This window comes from Balaenoptera physalus, assembly GCF_965194825.1.
Source record: "Balaenoptera physalus genome assembly, chromosome: 3".
NCBI classification, from domain to species: domain Eukaryota; kingdom Metazoa; phylum Chordata; class Mammalia; order Artiodactyla; family Balaenopteridae; genus Balaenoptera; species Balaenoptera physalus.
The window spans coordinates 104,444,398-104,460,437 of record NC_138890.1 but is presented as its reverse complement, the minus strand read 5'-3'; the positions used below and the strand labels follow the sequence as shown (position 1 = coordinate 104,460,437).

The 16,040-nt window shown below is 38.7% G+C and overlaps 1 long non-coding RNA gene across 1 annotated transcript in view; it reads left to right on the top strand.

Moving 5' to 3' along the window:
* The first annotated feature begins 2,614 nt into the window (after positions 1–2,614).
* LOC309659065 overlaps positions 2,615–16,040 on the top strand; it is a 659,967-nt gene continuing 646,541 nt past the window's right edge. The window contains exon 1 of the long non-coding RNA XR_014262560.1: positions 2,615–2,829. This is a non-coding gene — a long non-coding RNA (uncharacterized lncRNA). The remainder of the gene's footprint in view (positions 2,830–16,040) is intronic.

Sequence of the window (16,040 nt, the reverse complement as noted above, 5' to 3'; positions counted from 1 at the left end):
AAGCATGATTTGATACAGAAGGGAAGATGATGAATAAAATACTAATCCTTGTTTTTTTAGTTTTATTTTTCTTAATCACAAGAATAATAAATGTACATAGTAAAAATAATTAAAACTATCTCCTTTTCCCCACATCTTTTGAGACTGTGTAACAATGACCAAGATATGACAGCAAAGGGGAGAAGTGGGTAGAAGGTGATAGATTGATTTGAAAGTCATGGCTTGAACATTTTCTGTGGTTCAGGTCTGTCAGGTGCACTGTGGATAGGAAAGTGCATAATGAGAGTTTGGTCTCTTGCTCATAAGTTAAAGTGCAAAGCAGTGCATTGAAAACTTTAAAGTCAATACAAATCCAAAGTTGGTTTTACTAAAAATGTCTCCTTTTGGAAAAGACGTAAGTAAGTATGTGTCTTCAGCTTATATAATAAAAGAAATTTATATGATTTTTTATTCTTTTAAAATCTCCTTCCATAATCCTTACATTTAAGAATTGACTTGTTTTTTGTTATCTTTGTTCTTTTTATTGTTCATTGTTTTTGAGACAATGCGTAACCTCCTTCCCCCCCTAAAACAACCCCTCCCAGCTTGCTTTCAAAAGTCAACATTTTCGTGCAAACAGTTTATTGAGTAGACTCTACATTGTGCATATTAGCGCAGTAATGTTTTTATTTTTCTCCGATCACAATTCCCAATAGTGCTATATAGAATCTCCCAAGACAATTTCTTGGGTACATTCCACAACTTTCTCATCACTTTCAGTTATTAAAAAAACAAAGCGAAACCAGACTAATTTCACTCCAGTGTAAAAATCCAATCTCAAATCTGATTCAAATGTAATCCTCTCAGTTCCCTCTACTAGCATCTAACTCCTTCGTTGGGGAGGAGGAACATGAGAGATGGCAGGGGTTGCTTCCTGGAGATGAGGAGTGCCCCTCCCCCCCTCCCCCCCTAAGACTGCATGATTCTGTTGCTGCTGGTGTTCTCTGAGGATGTGGTGGTCTCCTCATAACTTTGTGCAATTTTTAGAGTTGTTGAGCGTCACCTTGGGTCACCACATTACTGGGGACACCTGCAGAGGGAGCGCCCATGTCCTCCTGTAGTCTTGCCTTTGGTCCACGTCCCAACCATTTCTCCTCTCTTCTTCATATTCCTTCATAGGGTGTCAAACGTGGTAGTCCTCGTCTGCACCCTCTGAAAGACGAGGAGACCTGGAATGGGTTGGAGGTTTTCTCACCTTCTTCTTAAGTTCCCTATAACATGGTCTCTTTTTGTTCCACTTTGCTGGGCTCAGACAGCAAGTCCTCTTCCTTCAAAATCTCCAGAAAAGAAGCAGGCACAATTCTTGGTGTTCACATATGTTCCCAAATTCCAAAGGACACAAGTCAAATTCTCCCCCAGACTCTGTCACGGGGCTCACTGCACTTTGAAGGCAGGCATCAGGTTGGTCTCTAGGTACCTGACTCTGCAAGTCTTCAGCCAGGTAGCAGGCTGTCAACCTTCCCTCTTTGCCAGTACTCACTTTCTGTATTCCATTGGAACTCCGCTCGCTTGACTTCTGGAGGGTTGATGGGAAATACTTTTCTGCTGACCTAGGACTGAGATGTTGGTTGGGAGGAGCAGAGGTGGTTCTGAGTAAGTTCTTCAGGAGGCTTTTGGCCCCAGTGGTTGGAGAAGCCTTTTTTTTTTACTTTCGAATTTTATTTATTTATTTATTTCTACAGCAGATTCTTATTAGTTATCTATTTTATACATATTAGTGTCAATTATATATGTCAATCCCAATTCATCCCATCCCCCCACTCCCCCCTGCTTTCCCCACTCGGTGTCCATACATTTGTTCTCTACAACTGTGTCTCTATTTCTGCCTTACAAACTAGTTCATCTATACCATTTTTCTAGATTCCACATACATGTGTTAATAAACGGTATGTGTTTTTCGCTTTCTGACTTACTTCACTCTGTATGACAGTCTCTAGGTCCATCCACATCTCCACAAATGACCCAGTTTCGTTCCTTTTTATGGCTGAGTAATATTCCATTGTATATATGTACCACATCTTCTTTATCCATTCATCTGTCGATGGGCATTTATGTTGCTTCCATGACCTGGCTATTGTAAATAGTGCTGCAATGAACATTGGGGTGCATGTGTCTTTTTGAATTATGTTTTTCTCTGGGTATATAGTGGGATTGCTGGGTCATATGGTAATTCTCTTTTTAGTTTTTTAAGGACCCTCCATACTGTTCTCCATAGTGGCTGTATCAATATACATTCCCACCAACAGTGCAAGAGGGTTCCCTTTTCTCCACATCCTCTCCAGCAATGGTTGTTTGTAATTTTCTGATGATGCCCATTCTAACTGGTATGAAGTGATTACCTCATTGTAGTTTTGATTTGCATTTCTCTAATAATTAGTGATGCTGAGGGGCTTTTCATGTGCCTCTTGGCCATCTGTAGGTCTTCTTTGGAGAAATGTCTATTTAGGTCTTCTGCCCATTTTTGGATTAGGTTGTTTGTTTTTTGAATATTGAGCTGCATGAGCTGTTTATATATTTTGGAGATTAATCCTTTCCCATTGATTCGTTTGCAAATATTTGTTCCCATTCTGAGGGTTGTCTTTTCGTCTTGTTTATAGTTTGCTTTGCTGTGCAAAAGCTTTTAAGTTTCTTTAGGTCCCATTTGTTTATTTTTGTTTTTATTTCCATTACTTTGGGAGATGGGTCAAAAAAGACCTTGCTGTGATTTATGTTAAAGAGTGTTCTTCCTGTGTTTTCCTCTAAGAGTTTTATAGTGTCTGGTCTTACATTTAGGTCTTTAATCCATTTTGAGTTTATTTTTGTGTATGGTGTTAGGGAGTATTCTAATTTCATTCTTTTACATGTAGCTGTCCAGTTTTCCCAGCACCACTTATTGAAGAGACTGGCTTTTCTCCATTGTATATCTTTGCCTTCTTTTTCATAGATTAGTCATCCATAGGTGCGTGGGTTTGTCTCTGGGTTTCTATACTGTTCCATTGATCTATATGTCTGTTTTTGTGCCAGCACCGTACTGTCTTGATTACTGTAGCTTTCTGGTATAGTCTGAAGGCAGGGAGTCTGATTCCTCCAGCCCCGGTTTTTTTTTTCCCCCCTCAAGATTACTTTGGCTATGTGGGGTATTTCGTGTCTCCATACAAACTTTAAGATGTTTTGTTCTAGTTCTGTAAAAAATGCCATTGGTAATTTGCTAAGGATTGCATTGAATCTGTAGATTGCTTTGGGTAGTCATTTTCACAATATTGAGTCTTCCAATCCAAGAACATGGTATATCTCTCCATCTGTTTGTGTCATCTTTGATTTCTTTCATCAGTGTCTTATAGTTTTCTGCATACAGGTCTTTTACCTTCTTAGGTAGGTTTATTCCTAGGTATTTTATTCTTTTTGTTGCAGTGGTGAATGGGATTGTTTCCTTAATTTCGCTTTCTGATCTTTCGTTGTTAGTGGATAGGAATGCAAGATATATCTGTGCATTAATTTTGTATCCTGCAAATTTACCAGATTCATTGATTAGCTCTAGTAGTTTTCTGGTGGCATCTTTAGGATTTTCTATGTAGTGTATCATGTCACCTGCAAACAGTGACAGTTTTACTTCTTCTTTTCCAATTTGTATTCTTTTCCTTTTTTTTTTCTTCTTTGATTGCCATGGCTAGGACTTCCAAAACTATGTTGAATAATAGTGGCAAAAGTGGACATCCTTGTCTTGTTCCTGATCTTAGAGGAAATGCTTTCCATTTTTCACCATTGAGAATGATGTTTGCTGTGGGTTTGCCGTATATGGCCTTTATTATGTTGAGGTAGGTTCCCTCTATGCCCACTTTCTGGAGAGTTTTTATCATAAATGGGTGTTGAATTTTGTCAAAAGCTTTTTCTGCATCTATTGAGATGATCATATGGCTTTTATTCTTCAGTTTGTTAATATGGTGTATCACATTGATTGATTTGCGTATATTGAAGAATCCTTGCATCCCTGGGATAAATCCCACTTGATCATGGCGTACGATCCTTTTAATGTGTTGTGGGATTCTGTTTGCTAGTATTTTGTTGAGGATTTTTGCATCTATATTCATCAGTGATATTGGTCTGTAATTTTCTTTTTTTGTAGTGTCTTTGTCTGGTTTTGGTATCAGGGTGATGGTGGCCTCGTAGAATGAGTTTGGGAGTGTTCCTTCCTCTGCAATTTTTTGGAAGAGTTTGAGAAGGATGGGTGTTAGCTCTTCTCTAAATGTTTGATAGAATTCACCTGTGAAACCATCTGGTCCTGGACTTTTGTTTTCTGGAAGATTTTTAATCACAGTTTCAATTTCATTACTTATGATTGGTCTGTTCATACTTTCTGTTTCTTCCTGGTTCAGTCTTGGAAGGTTATACTTTTCTATGAATTGGTGCATTTCTTCCAGGTTGTCCATTTTATTGGCATAGAGTTGCTTGTAGTAGTCTCTTATAATGCTTTGTATTTCTGCGTTGTCCGTTGTAACTTCTCCTTTTTCATTTCTAATTTTATTGATTTGAGTCCTCTCCCTCTTTTTCTTGATGAGTCTGGCTAAAGGTTTATCAATTTTATCTTCTCAAAGAACCAGCTTTTAGTTTTATTGATTTTTACTATTGTTTTCTTTGTTTCTGTTTCATTTATTTCTGCACTGATCTGTTTGATTTCTTTCCTTCTGCTGACTTTGAGTTTTGTTTGTTCTTCTTTCTCTAGTTCCTTTAGGTGTAAGTTTAGATTGTTTATTTGAGATTTTTCTTGTTTCGTGAGGTAGGATTGTATTGCTATAAACTTCCCTCTTAGAACTGCTTCTGCTGCATCTCATAGGTTTTGGATCGTTGTGTTTTTGTTGTCATTTGTCTCTAAGTATTTTTTGATTTCCTCTTTGAATTCTTCAGTGATCTCTTGGTTATTTAGTAACGTATTATTTAGCCTCCATGTGTTCGTGTTTTTTCTTTTTTTTTCCCTGTAATTTATTTCTAATCTCATAGCATTGTGATCAGAGAAGATGCTTGATATGATTTCAATTTTCTTAAATTTACTGAGGCTTGATTTGTGACCCAAGATGTGATCTGTCCTGGAGAATGTTCCGTGCGCACTTGAGAAGAAAGTGTAATCTGCTGTTTTTGGATGGGATGTCCTATAAATATCAGTTAAATCTATCTGGTCTATTGTGTCATTTAAAGCTTGTGTTTCCTTATTAATTTTCTGTCTGGATAATCTGTCCATTGGTGTAAGTGAGGTGTAAAAGTCCCCCACTATTATTGTGTTACTGTTGATTTCCTCTTTCATAGCTGTTAGCATTTGCCTTATGTATTGAGGTGCTCCTGTGTTTGGTGTATATATATTTATAATTGTTACATCTTCTTCTTGGATTGATCCCTTGATCATTTTGTAGTGTTCTTCCTTGTCTCTTGTAACATTCTTTATTTTAATGTCTATTTTATCTGATATGAGTATTGCTACTCCGGCTTTCTTTTGATTTCCATTTGCATGGAATATCTTTTTCCATCCCCTCACTTTCAGTCTGTATGTGTCCCTAGGTCTGAAGTGGGTCTCTTGTAGATAGCATATATATGGGTCTTGTTTTTGTGTCCATTCAACAAGCCTGTGTCTTTTGGTTGGGGCATTTAATCCATTCACATTTAAGGTAATTATCGATATGTATGTTCCTATTACCATTTTCTGAATTGTTTTGGGTTTGTTTTTGTAGGTCCTTTTCTTCTCTTGTGTTTCCCACTTAGAGACGTTCCTTTAGCATTTGTTGTAGAGGTGATTTGGTGGTGCTGAATTCTCTTAGCTTTTGCTTGTCTGTAAAGTTTTTGATTTCTCCATTGAATCTGAATGAGATCCTTGCCGGGTAGAGTAATCTTGGTTGTAGATTCTTCCTTTCATCACTTTACATGTATTGTGCCACTCCCCTCTGGCTGGTAGAGTTTCTGCTGAGATATCCACTGTTAACCTTATGGGCATTCCCTTGTATGTTATTTGTCGTTTTTCCCTTATTGCTTTTAATAATTTTTCTTTGCCTTTAATTTTTGTCAATTTGATTACTATGTGCTTTGGTGTGTTTCTCCTTGAGTTTTTCCTGCCTGGGACTCTCTGTGCTTCTTGGACTTGGGTGGCTATTTCCTTTCCCATGTTAGGGAAGTTTTCAACTATAATCTCTTCAGATATTTTCTTGGGTCCTTTCTCTCTCTCTTCTCCTTCTGGGACCCCTATACTCTGAATGTTGGTGCATTTAATGTTGATCCAGAGGTCTCTTAGGCTGTCTTCTTTTTTTTTTTTTTTTAAAGTTTACTCTTTTATTTATTTATTTATTTATTTATTTATTTATTATTTATGGCTGTGTTGGGTCTTCGTTTCTGTGCGAGGGCTTTCTCTAGTTGCGGCAAGTGGGGGCCACTCTTCATCGCAGTGCGCGGGCCTCTCATTATCACGGCCTCTCTTGTTGCGGAACACAGGCTCCAGACGCGCAGGCTCAGCAATTGTGGCTCACGGGCCTAGTTGCTCTGCGGCATATGGGATCTTCCCAGACCAGGGCTCGAACCCGCGTCCTCTGAATTGGCAGGCAGATTCTTAACCACTGCGCCACCCGGGAAGCCAGGCTGTCTTCTTTTCCTTTCATTCTTTTTTCTTTATTCTCTTCCGTGGCAGTGAATTCCACCATTCTGTCTTCCAGGCCACTTATCCGTTCTTCTGACTCAGTTATTCTGCTATTGATTCCTTCTAGTGTAGTTTTCATTTCAGTTATTTTACTGTTCATCTCTGTTTGTTTGTTCTTTAATTGTTCTAGGTCTTTGTTAAACATTTCTTGCATCTTCTCGATCTTTGCCTCCATTCTTTTTCCGAGGTCCTGGATCATCTTCACTATCATTATTCTGAATTCTTTTTCTGGAATGTTGCCTATCTCCACTTCATTTAGTTGTTTTTCTGGGGTTTTATCTTGTTCCTTCATCTGGTACATAGTCCTCTGCCTTTTCATTTTGTCTATCTATCTGTGAATGTGGTTTTCGTTCTACAGGCTGCAGGATTGTAGTTCTTCTTGCTTCTCCTGTCTGCCCTCTGGTGGATGAGGCTATCTGAGAGGCTTGTGCAAGCTTCCTGATGAGAGGGACTGGTGGGGGTAGAGCTGGGTGTTGCTGTGGTGGGCAGAGCTCAGTAAAACTTTAATCACTTGTCTGCTGATGGGTGGGGCTGAGTTCCCTCCTTGTTGATTGTTTGGCCTGAGGCGACCCATTACTGGAGCCTACAGGCTCTTTGGTGGGGCTAATCGTGGACTCCGGGAGGATCACACCAAGGAGTACTTCCCAGAACTTCTGCTGCCAGTGTCCTTGTCCCCAAGGTGAGCCACAGCCAACCACTGCCTCTGCAGGAGACCCTCCAACATTGGCAGGTAGGTCTGGTTCAATCTGTGGGGTCACTGCTCCTTCCCCCTGGGTCCTGATGGGCACGCTACTTTGTGTGTGCCCTGCAGGAGTGGAGTCTCTATTTCCCCCAGTCCTGTCGAAGTCCTACAGTCAAATCCCACTAAGCCTTCAAAGTCTGATTCTCTGGGAATTCCTCCTCCTGTTGCTGGATCCCCAGGTTGGGAAGCCTGACATGGGGCTCAGAACCTTCACTCCAGTGGGTGGACTTCTGTGGTATAATTGTTCTCCAGTTTGTGAGTCACCCACCCAGAGGTTTTGGGATTTGATTTTATTGTGATTGTGCCCCTCTTACCATCTCACTGTGGCTTCTCCTTTGTCTTTGGATGTGGGGTATCTTTTTTGGTGAATTCCAGTGTCTTCCTGTCAATGATTGTTCAGCAGTTAGTTGTGATTCTGGTGCTCTCACAAGAGGGAGTCTGGAGAGACCTTTAAAAGCATGAAATCCTTGTGCCTTTTTGTCATCATTTTTCAGTCAGAATAACTTAATTTCAAGACAACAGAAATAGTCCCATTCAACATTCTATTATTATAAAACTAAAGTAAATGATAACCTTTATTCTTATTTGATACTGCAGTTTACAATGAAAAGAAAAAAAAAAAACGACGCAAACTCTAGCCCATAGGATATGGCAAACCAGATCTTTTCAGTGCCTAAGATTTTTAGTTAGGCATGTTTAAAGTGCCATTGATTTTCCACAGTCATCAGAAATATTATTAATGAATAATATTATAGTTGTTTTGTCTGACTTCCTATTGGAATATGGCAGGTATAAGAGGAGTCAGTGAGGGAGAGAAGTTAGGCCTATTATTAATCATTGGTCAGTCAAGAATATAGATCAGTAACAATGTTTAACTATTTTTATTAGAAGGGCTTTGAATATAATAAGTAGAATTGGCGTCAGTTAAAAAAAATAAATAGATCTTCGTTTAAGACCTTTGAAAGACACTTTTTTATTTAAGTAGATGTTAAAATGTACTTGTTAATCTTACACCTCATAGTCCCCTTAAGAGAGGTTTGAATAAAGAAGTATTTTAGGTTCTGGCTTAAATATGAAGATGATTTTTAGTGTTCCCAGTGGCCAACAAATATAATGATTATCATTCCCAGAGTGGTACTCTCTTCAGACTGTCTCAGCTGAATTCTTTCTGAGTGACATTTCTGTTATCCATATCGTTCTTGTTAAGGATTCAATAATGACTAGGTTAATTAGAGATAGGTAATCTTACCTTATATTAATCATCCTTTTGTCAGAATAAATTAACCTTTTTAGCTCCTATTTTGTGGAATTCCCAGCCTCTGCAGACTCTCTTCTTGAGGCATTAGTCTCATAAAATTTTGAACTCATTTGAATTTAGAAATACCCATTACTGATAGAGTTATTACACTTGATAATCAGAGCTTTACTCTGAGATCGCTGAAGGTAAGCCTAGTTCATGCACCTCACAGCCTTGTTCCTTCCTAGATGTGTGATCTGGGGAAATTCAGTGATCATCTCTGAGTCTTCATTTCCTGACTCAGAGAATAGGGGTAATTATAGCCACCTCAACTTGTGAAAATCAAATGGGATAACACCTACAGGAGATTCTTAATGCCCTGCTGAAATGTCCGAGATTATTTTGAAATGTGATCAAGTCAGAGGACTTTACTTTTTCCAGTGTTGGTGTTAACTGACCCCTGATATCATGGAGTCTTTTTCACTGGATCCCCTGTATCACTGGCAGGGAGAAAAATCATGGTAATATGTTGTGTGAGAGGGTGTTCTGACCACTTGTGGCTCCCACAATTCTTTGGTACGTGTGTGGTCCAGGGAGCAAATGTGTCAGTCCATCAGAGTCTAGAGCTTGGGCCAGCTGTGGTAGAGATCCATGGCACCCCGTGACAAACACACTGAAAACTAGCATGCATTGAAATAAATCTATTAACAATGTACATATAAATTCATCTGCTTTTAAAAGGCAAAATTTGCAGTGTATTTCATCAGAGGTAGTTTGGGATATATTGAAACATTTGGCTTTAATTAGAAAGCAGGAAAATATATCAGAACTAGATTCCATTTGGAGAGGATTTGTTTATCCTTCTCATCTTGAGTTTGAGCCCCAAATCCTAAGTTTTGACTAGTTCTTAAATGTTTCCCCCAATTTGGGCAGAGCCTTTGGCCTATTTAGATGTACATGAAACTTAGTTCATGTTAGATAAGAGGGATGGTGGCCCATGCATATCAGAACTCACCAAAATGAAGAGCAGGGGTGAATAATGCTGTGTGTGTAGACAGAGGGTCACCACTAGTGGGTAAATGAGTACTTCACGAGGTGGAGGAAATCCCATTCGTTGGAGTTTCTCTTGGGCAAAGAATGTATGTATTTAGAAAAAAAATGCTTTGATAAACTACTTGGGAGTAGTTGTCAGAACCCGCCTTCCTCCCCCTACCATTAAGGGAGCATCGTTGCCTTCCACATAGGGCCCTTTGTTTTGGTCACTTCCCTAAAGAGTTGGTAAGTAGGTTTGGAGGTAGAATTTAGGAGAGGGCTGAGTTTTGGGGTATATTTGAGGAGAATGGGATATGAGTTTCTGAGGAATACTGGGAGGAGTGAAGAGCCAGCTTACCGGACCCTTTAGAGAAGGAGTAAAGGGAAGTAGCCACTAGGTTAAAAGAAAGACTTTGAAAAACAAAAATGTTTAATGAGGGATTTTTAAAATTAATTTTTTGAATAGAAGATAGAAACACATGTTTCAACAGAAGTATAGAAACACGGACCATAAAGTTTCCTTAATATCCTGGTCCCTCAGTGCTCATCCCTCTCTCCACCAGCTAACCACTGTTATTGTTTTTTTATGTAAGCTTTCAAATTTCTTTACACACATAAAAGCAAATATGAATATTGATTTTTATTTTCCTTCTGTGCTTTTTTTAAACACCGAATTTAGCTTATTACATACATTGTTCTGTACCTTAATTTTTTTTCATTATACTGTATATTTTGGACATCTTTCCTATCACCACATAGAGAGCTTTCTAGTTCTTTTTATTGTCTCACTGTATTCCATTTTATTGATATATCATAATTAACTGAACCTATTTGTGGACATTGGCTTATTTCCAATGGTTTGAATTTACAATATTGAGTACACTTATATAGAGCTTATTTTGCATTAGTACATGCATACCCACAGAATAAATTCCCATTGTTGGACAACATGTATGATATATGCAGTTGGAATTTTGATTGACATTGCTACATTTCCCTCTTAAGGAGTTGTACCAATTTATACTCCCAACAGAAATAAATGAAAGTTCCTGTTTTCTCAAAGCTTTGCCAGCACAATGTATTGTCAGACTTTTACGTTTCCACAAATCTGGTAGGTAACAGATGGCATCTTGGTGTCTAGGTTCAATTCTCAAGTTCAATTTTTCAAAAATTTCAAGCTATCTCAAACTTATAGAAAAGTTGCAAGTACAGAAAACTTTTTTTTCCATATTTAAGAGTAAGTTGCCAACATGATATCCCTGCACTCTGGAAAACTTTAGGGTATATATTTTACAAACAAATACATTCTTTTTGTAACCAAAATAAAGCCATCAATCTCAGGGCATTAGCTTTGATAAATTACTACCATCTAATCCTCAGACTCCATTTATGTTTTGCTCATTATCCATAATATGTTCTTTATGGCAAAAATATCCAGTGAGAATCATGTGTTGTGCTTAGCTGCTGGGACTCTTTAACCTCTTTCAATCTGAAATGGTTCCTTCTGTTTTCTTTACCGTGATACTTTTAAGACTATAGGGCAGATATTTTGTAAAATTTCTCTTAATTTGGGTTTGCCTGACGTTTCCTTTTGACTCAATTCAAATTATACATCTTTGGCAGGGATATCACAGAAGTGACGCTGTGTTCTCATTGTAACCTATCAGATGGTGCATAATTTTGCATTATTGCATTAATGATGATGTTCATTCTGGCCATCTGATTGAAGTCATGGCTGCCAGGATTTGCCACTGTAAATTTAGTCTTTTCCTTTTGTAATAGGTAATGTTTTGTGGTAGGGTACTTTGAAATTATGTAACTATCTCTTTCAGTATTAAAATTTTGATTTATTAATTTGTTTCTTTTAGTTATATCACTATGGACTTATTAGTTTCTATTATGTTCAATGGATTATAATCTGTTATTATCATTATTTATTTTGTTGGTCAAATTATCCTAGATTTGGTCAGTGGGAGCTCCTTCAAGCTGGCTCCTCTGTCCTTTTGACTTATTTCCATCATTCTGTGAGCATTTCCTTATTTTCTGATTCAAAGAGATGTACCAGGGTCATCTTGTACTTTTTCTGACCCGGACTTGGAATTATTAATTTCTTCAAGGAAGCTTTTAGTGGAGAATGGTGTTTGGAAGTCAAGATCTGGTGTTAGGTGTGCTCCTTCCTATTGGGGTGTCTCTGTTCCCAGGCCCTCTTAATAAACAGACACATATTTACATCTATATTTGTTTATTTTCTTCTATATTAAAAATTATGAGTCTATACCATACCTTCAATTCTTATCCGACACCACATGATTGATTTTAGTTTTCTCCCTTTCCATATTTTTAATTCCCTTCTCTGACAGTGAGAAAGCTAGCTCACGTTATCCTTACATATTTACTTATTTGATCATTCCCCTGTGTGTAACACATCTCACATCACTGCCTCTCTCCCACATAAAGACTTCCCGCACTCCACGTGGGCTTTTTGTTTCCCCTTCCATATTCCCTCCCCACATCTCCCGAGGAAGTTCTCTTCACTCCTCATTGGCTCCTTAAGCTTCTTGGTGTAGTTTTTTTTTTTTTTCTCCTATAAATTTATTTATTTATTTATTTTTGGCTGCGTTGGGTCTTCGTTGCTGCACGCGGGCTTTCTCTAGTTGTGGCGAGCGGGGGCTACTTTTCGTTGCGGGGTGCAGGCTTCTCATTGCGGTGGCTTCTCTTGTTGCAGAGCACGGGCTCCAGGTGTGCGGCCTTCAGTAGTTGTGGCGCATGGGCTCAGTAGTTGTGGCTCACAGGCTCTAGAGTGCAGGCTCAGTAGTTGTGGCTCACAGGCTCTAGAGTGCAGGCTCAGTAGTTGTGGCGCACGGGCTTAGTTGCTCCGTGGCATGTGGGATCTTCCCGGACCAGGGCTCGAACCCATGTCCCCTGCATTGGCAGGCAGATTCTTAACCACTGTGCCACCAGGGAAGTCCCTTGGTGCAGTTTTAATTTATATTCTTTTTGTTGTGAGTGAGGTTGAGCAATTTTTAATGAAGAGTACCAATATAAATCCTATCTTCATTTCCCATACAAAATGTTCAGGAAGGGGCTTCCCTGGTGGTGCAGTGGTTGAGAATCTGCCTGCCAATGCAGGGGACACGGGTTTGAGCCCTGGTCTGGGAAGATCCCACATGCCACGGAGAGACTAGGCCCGTGAGCCACAATTGCTGAGCCTGTGCGTCTGGAGCCTGTGCTCTGCAACAAGAGAGGCCGCGATAGTGAGAGGCCCGCGCACCGCGATGAAGAGTGGCCCCCACTTGCCACAACTAGAGAAAGCCCTCGCACAGAAACGAAGACCCAACACAGCCATAAATAAATAAATAAATAAAATTAAAAAAAATAAAAGTAGGTAGTCCTTTAAAAAATAAGTATGATGTTACTTTAACTTCATAACTTAGGATTAAGATATGTAGTCATTAATTAAAAAAAAAAATGTTCAGGAAAATCAACATTGCCCAATAGTATTTTTGTATGAGTGAATTATTTAGTAGTTCTTGAATCAGAGCTGAGTTTTATGCTCAGCTGCACAGAGTGAGTACAATTATTTAAATCATTTATTCATTTAACAAATTATCTGTTGAAATTGCTGTACATTCCAGCCACTCTTGTAGACACTGAGGAAAAAATGGTAAAAAAGAGAGACAAATTGCCTTCCCTCATAGAATTTATATTTTTAATGGTGGAGTCAAATAATGAACAAGTTAACCTATCAGCTTAGAATGTAATTTCAAGTAGTAAAAAAGCTACAGAGAGAATAAAGCATAGTGACAGCATTTACAGTTGCAGGTGCCAGAGCAGCAGGGAAGCCTCAATGGGTACCCAGTGACAGAATGGAAAGAAATGTTTTGTGCATACATCCCCAAGGATCAGCATCTGGTGAATCACGTCTACCTGGAAAGAATAAGCCAATTTCTGGGTTTCAGAGCCTGGGTCAGAGATCCAAACCACATAGGAGGAAAGCTACTCAGTAGTCTGTGGACCTCTTGCTAATTAACCCTGGAGTCACTTCCTAGACCCAGGCCTGTGCAACACTGCCTGCTCAGCTTCAATTCTAACAAAAACATCAGAAACAGCAACTTCATAAGAAACCAAAAAAACTTTGTCTTAAAAACTTTTTAAACCTATTTGTAATCTTTAGGACATAATCCTTGCAAGTTAGAAGATATTACTTCCTTCTTACAGATGAGGAAACTGAGACTTTTAAAGATTAATAACTTGCTCAGTATCATACAGCTAGTAAGACACTGAGCAGTGATTAATTCCAAAGCCCAGCTCTTTCAACTGTTGACAAGGGTCAGACCCTTTCCTATTCTTTTAGGGAAGTGCCTTGCAGAGGTAGCTCCACTGTAAGGTAAACTAAGGCCTTAAAGGAGTCAGTATTCTCTAGACTATGGGCCTCTTGCTAAAACTTAATTAACATCCTCCTGTCATGTAGATCTGTTTCCATTTCAGTTACAATAGAATGTGAACAAATTTTTATTCACCTTTTTAGGCTGAAATATTATCCTCTAGTGTCCAGAATCCAGGGTATATTAGATGGTTTGTTATATACTTGCAATAAACTAAAAGCATACATTCTTGTAAGATATAAAAATGCATAATATTATTTCACAGCAAGTGCAGCTACCCCATCTGATACTCTTGTAAATGTGCATCTCTGAACTGTATTGCACCAATGAGATCACAGATAAATTCCACCAATCAACTCAGCAAAGCCCTGATCACAGATCAGTTACTTAAATAGATTTATTTGGATTAGATATGAGAACTCAGTAATTAAACTGTAGTGGTGGCTAATATTACACTTGAAAGCGTCAGATAATTGAAAAAAAACAAATTGTTCATCATTGGGGACTGAATAAAATAATAATATTATACCCATCAAAAATCAAGTTAAAAAAAACAAAAACACCAGGAGAGGTAATAAGAGCAAAATATTTGAATCACTTTGTGTATAATAAGAAAGACATATCGCTGTGGAAGAATGAAATTTGCCTCATCTGTGCTTTAGGTGAAACCTGGGAGAGTGTAATCTTACTGGTCATCGGCAATCACTTGGGAGTGCCTGCCTGGAATGCTGTATTGAGAGACTGTGAATCCTAATCAGGTCTCAGCAGCATAGAGTGCAGGGATTGAATAGTGATGTCTACCTTGGGAAGGTGAATAAGGAGTGGTGGCTTTCGTTTTGCCTGGGGCTACACAGGCCCTGAAGCCACCGCCAAGCCCCTTTCCGGAGCTAATTGTGCAGCTCTCTCCTCGTGGTAACTGCAGAACACAATGAAAATAAGCACGAGACCTAGAAATGCTGGCCACCCAAATTTACTTTAACTTATAGTCAAATAGCTTAGTCTAGCACCCACCACCCTATAAGAAGAGTTTGTCAGTATACTCGTCCTGTTAAAGGGAAAGAGCTGGAGGAGTCTCCGGTGCTGGGGAAAAGGAAATCAAGACCGTGTGAGGAAATGGCCTGAGAGATGGAAGTATTGCTAGGGTCTTCAACAGCTGTGCCCTCTACAGGCCAGTACCAGTGCACCGGTTACAGCCCCGCAAGAGAGGCATGTCTGCTTAGGAAAACGAAATCACGCCAGAAATAGTAGCAGTTGGTGAAATGAAAGGAATCACTTGGCAGTATCTTTTTCAACACAGAAGCACAATGATTAAATTAAGTACATTTCTGAAGCATAAAACTGAAAATTAAAATAGGATATTGCAATATTTGGAATCTTTTCTGAATTCTGACTCTCCTGTCTGTGAAACCTTGAACCCCAGTTCCTTATCAGTAAAGTAGAGATAATAATTACCCTTGTGGGTGATCAGGGAAACCCATTGAATGATTTCATAGAAATGGAACACTACACAGCCACTGAAAAAAGGGAATGATCTCTAAGATATGTTGCTGCTTGGAAAAAAGCAAGGTGCAGGACAGTATTACTGTATGCTTGCATTTTTAAAAAGGATATTTAAGCACATGTATACTTGTATCAGTATGTACATTTTTGGGAGTGATACTCAAGAAACTGTTAGTACTTGGCGAGGGGCAGAATGAGTGGTCCATAAGCCTCATTTTCACTATGTACCTTTTTGTACTGTTTGAAATTTTAAATCATGCATGTGTACTTTTTAATTGCAAAGAAAAAGTTCAAAGTTAAGACTATATAGAGGTAAATATTCACTCAGGGCAGACATTTTTCCAAAATATTGTTTCACCTATTGAAATAGAAAATTTCCATTGGTAAATTATGAAAGTGAGCTACTGCTAACAGAATGATCCTTAGGAATTCCAATAGGTATGACTGAATACTGAA